The 4,826-nt window shown below is 42.3% G+C and overlaps 1 pseudogene; it reads left to right on the top strand.

The window, feature by feature from the left end:
- The first annotated feature begins 845 nt into the window (after nucleotides 1–845).
- LOC145553997 (nuclear factor 7, ovary-like) lies at nucleotides 846–4,433 on the top strand (annotated as a pseudogene).
- The last annotated feature ends 393 nt before the right edge of the window (nucleotides 4,434–4,826 follow it).

Consider the following 4,826-nt stretch of genomic DNA (forward strand, 5'->3'; position numbering starts at 1 on the left):
CCAAGTTTTAATAACTGGAACTTCTTAATTATTCATCTCAAAATGACTTGATGAATCAAAGTATCAACACCAAATCACTGATTTAAAACCTGTGAAACAACTCTTCCATATTTACACTGACAACTGCACAAGGTTAAATACCAACAGGAGGAAGAGGAGCACACACCCTGGTTAGAGACCAAGCGGTGCATTGCGTCCTCTCCTGCACTTGCCACTACCAGGTCAAACCCTGCAGCTCTTTATGCTGGACAGATCATGTATCTGGAGGAATCCAGTGAATGAGCTGCAGATCCAAACCTTAAAGAGGCTCATTTAGCTGTAGCATCTCGCTAAGGTCTAAAGACAGCAGATATATTAGCTGCGACGGTAAAAAACTTCTATGTCATTTTGTCAATCAGCTCAAGGACACAAAGTCCTCCGTCACATCAGTCCGAGGCAGACAGACAGAAAGACGGAGCACGGCAGGAGAACAAAGTATATGTAGCAGGTTGTAATAATCCAACCCTTACTAGTAATCAGAAAAAGCTGTAGTGTTTTAATAAAACTGCAGATTAAGATTAAATCCTCTAGAGGGCGCCACATCTCCACCCCTGGACTGATTCCAACAGGAACAACTGGAAAAACCAGGAAACAGTTCAGAGAGAAAAACTCATTGAATAAACACCCTGAGGATGAACACTGACTCCTGCCTTCGTCTCCGACTGAAATCAAACTAACTCTGAACAAGGAGAACAGAGAGAGAACTGAGCAACTAGACGCTGAAACACAGACTGCTGCAGGAGGAAACACAAGCAAATCAAAGTGAAAGTAAGTTCAGAAAGTTTCTACAGGAGAGAAAGTGACTTCCTGGTTTAACTTTCTGTCTGCTGTGGTTTCAGCTTCACTCTGAGACAAAATGGCTTCCAGATCAGACGATGATCTCTGCTGTCCGATCTGTCTGGAAATATTTAAGGATCCGGTTCTTCTGTCATGTAGCCACAGCTTCTGTAAGGAATGTCTGCAGAAATACTGGAGAGAGAAACCAGCAAGAGATTGTCCAGTTTGTAAGGCGATATCATTCATCAAAGATCCTCCCTGTAATCTGGCTCTGAAGAATCTGTGTGAGTCTTTCTTACAGTAGAGAAACCAAACAGCTTCAGAGGATCTCTGCTCTCTGCACTCTGAGAAACTCAAACTCTTCTGTCTGGACCATCAGCAGCCAGTTTGTCTCGTCTGCAGAGATTCAGAAAAACACACCAACCACAGATTCAGACCCATCGATGAAGCTGCTCAGCCCCACAGGAAGAAGCTTCAGGAAACTCTGGAGCCTTTAAAGGAGAAGCTGGAGCTCAGGAAGAAAGTTCAGGAGGAGTTTGATCAGACAGCAGAACACCTGAAGGTCCAGGCCCGACACACAGAGAGGCAGATTGTTGAGCAGTTTAAGCAGCTTCATCAGTTTCTAGCAGAGGAAGAGGAGGCCAGGCTGGCTGCACTGAGGGAGGAAGAGGAGCAGAAGAGAGGGATGATGAAGGAGAAGATGGAGGCTCTGAGCAGAGAGATAGCAGCTCTTTCAGACACAGTCAGAGCCACAGAGGAGGAGCTGAGAGCTGCAGACGTCTCATTCCTGCACAACTACAAGGCTGCAGTGGAAAGAGTCCAGCGCTGCCCCCTGCTGGAGGATCCACAGCTGCCCTCAGGAGCTCTGATAGACCAGGCCAAACATCTGGGCAACCTGGCCTTCAACATCTGGAGCAACATGGAGACCATGGTGACCTACACTCGTCTGGTTCTGGACCCAAACACGGCTGGTCCAGAACTCCATCTGTCTGAAGATCTGACCAATGGGAGGAGAGGAAAGCATCAGCGGCTTCCTCGTAATCCAGAGAGATTTGATAAATACCGCTGCTCTGGTCTGAGTTCTGAGGGTTTTAACTCAGGGATCCACAGTTGGGATGTTGATGTTGGAGACAGTGAAGCCTGGAGACTTGGTGTGTTAGAAGAGTCTGTTCAGAGGAAGGGACTCATAAAGTCTGGATTGTTGTTGGTTATAGGGTTCTATTCAGATCAATACTCAGCATTTTCTCCATCAGCTCCTTCCACTGGTCTCTCAGTCCACAAGAATCTCCAAAAGATCAGAGTGAATCTGGACTGGGACAGAGGAAAACTGTCCATCTCTGATCTGGATTCTAACACACACATACACACCTTCACACACACCTTCACTGACAAGATGTTTCCATTCTTCTCCACTGATAAAACATTAAAGTTCGTACCGATGAAGATCTCAGTGATGAAGCAGCAGCTCTGATGATCTCAGCATGAAGAACAAAGTCCAGATAAAAACTTATTGATCAGATCGAAACTGTGAGTTTTAAAGAGGAAACTGGAGATGATCTGATCTGATCATCTCCAGATGTAATTTACTGGGACTAGACCTCATCACATCGGGAGCAGCCATCTTGTACAGTGCTGATGGTTTGACAGTTTCTCTCCCAGATGGAAATGTTTTACCCTGTGGTTCTGTCAGAACCTTTGGACAGTTTTTTTTCCAGCCTGTGGAGGCCCAGTATGCAGACATGTGACCAGAGACCATCCAGCACACGGGCATCCTCTCTGCCTACCTGAGGTGGAAACCCTGGGTTCCTACCCTCCAGGTCTGCCTCATGTCACCCTCTTCTATGGCAGCACAGATTGCAGACGGATTGGTACCAGGAGAAACTCCAGGAGGAGCTGAGCGGTGAACCATGGTGTATTCTTTGACAGAACGTGTCTCTGAGGGGTTGGCTGCAACTGCCTCACTACCAACTGAGCAGCTGTAGCATGACGTCAGATGAAGCGTCTCCTGGGCCTTACATCCTGAGTATGAAGTGAAAGAGCTGGGAGGAGCAGCTACACGTCATCTCCAGATTCCCGATTGGGCCACACCCAAATCCATCCATCCATTTTCTTAACACCCTTGTCCCTTAGTGGGTTTGGGAGGTGTGCTGGTGCCTAACTCCAGCTAACGTTCCTGGCGAGAGGCAGGGTACACCCTGGACAGGTCGCCAGTCTGTCGACTCAAATATCTGGGTTAAAATATTCACCTTCCTCCAAAACAAATTGGATCAACAGGACAGCAAAAGACTAATCAGTCTCCTGGCTAAATGTCCCCTAGGGACGTTTCAGCTACACACCTATTGGATCAACCAGAACCTCCACAATCAGGCCCAGCTGACATGCAATGTTACATTATCTGTTTAAAAGCAGCAGATCTTATGATTTCCTGCCCCTCATATTCATCAACATTTAATTCTCCAAACACCAGATAAACTGAGATTATTTCCACATGACACTTAAATCTCACATGTAAAATTATTGATACATCTTTAATATCATCAATATCATTTTTGGTCTTTGAAACTCTCATCTTATACAACATATTTACCAATAAGCAAATTTTTTAACAGTTTTTTTTTTACTTGTTTATATTTGTATTGTTTTGAACTCATCATTCAGTCCATTCCAGACATTTACTCCACACACCGATAAACAAAAACGGTTTTGGTTCTTCGAATACATTGTTTTATTTTTTCATTTCCTTCTCTTCCCAAATTATAACCCTCCTCTCTGTCACTAAACATTTCCTGTATGTTGGGTGGAAGTTGCTGATTTCTGACCTTAAACATGAATTTTATAGTTTAAAATGTTACAAAGTCCCAGAATTTCATTTTATTTGATTTAATAAATAACTGGTTTGTTTTCCCAACATCCCACTTTATGTATTCAGATAGATTTTTTGTGTGACGTATAAAAGCTGTAAATTTGTTTTGTATGTATTTTCCCATCCATCCATCCATCCACCCATCCCATCCCATCCCATCCCAAATTGAATGTATTGTCCAGTAAAAATCTAATCCCATCAGAGCATCAACACTTTTGGCTAATTTAGATCTTATCTGTGGTTTCCAGCTAAGTTTATCATCTGACACCCAAAAATTTGATTTCATGGACTTGTTGTAAATCAACACTGTCAATAGTTACTTTAATTGCATTATTTTATTGTTTTTTACAGTTTCCGAATATCATTTAGTGATAATTTATTGTTTCTGAACCATTGTTGTAGTTTTTTCATTTCCACCTCTGAGAGGTTTGAATGTTTTCTCCAGTACAGAAAATACTTGTATCATCTGCACATATAATGTATTTTATAAGGTTTGTTACTTTGACTATGCCATTTATTTACAAATTGAACAGTTTGGGTCCCAACTCTGATACCTGTGGAACCCCACATGTTTAGTAAATCGGATTGTTGTGAGATTAGTTTTTAATTTATATCTAGTTTAACAGTAGTTTGGTTTCCTGACCACTGGGGGAACACTAGAAAGATATACCGAAAACGAGTTTGAATAAGAAGCTGTTCATGCTGTCACCTCGCGCTCTAGCTAAATAAAGAAGTACGGCTTTCCAACCGACAATTGCTTCTCCTGTCTTCCCTCATATCATGACACTGATTTTTGATTATCTAGTTCTATAAACTGTTTCCTTTGTCCAAAGTAGCTTCTAGTTTAATGCTTCCTCCCTAATCCCAGACGTTTCCAGTGTTAGTAAGATGTCATGATTGATGGTATCAAAGGCTGTTTTCAGATCTACAAATAAACCACTTGCAAATTTCCTTTTATAAAACTGTCTATGATTTATTCTGTTAACGTCATTCAGCTTCATGCTGTAACTGCATGGAGGCTGTTTGTTACAACTTAATGTAGTTTTCTTCATAAACTGGTTTTAATTGATTGAGCTCAGTTTGACAGATAGACTTTGATATTGTGAGGTTGTTGTTGTAACTCGTTCATCAATGATTTTATCTTCTT

This window comes from Poecilia reticulata, chromosome 12, assembly GCF_904066995.2.
Source record: "Poecilia reticulata chromosome 12, P_reticulata-male-v2, whole genome shotgun sequence".
In the NCBI taxonomy this organism is placed as follows: Eukaryota; Metazoa; Chordata; class Actinopteri; order Cyprinodontiformes; family Poeciliidae; genus Poecilia; species Poecilia reticulata.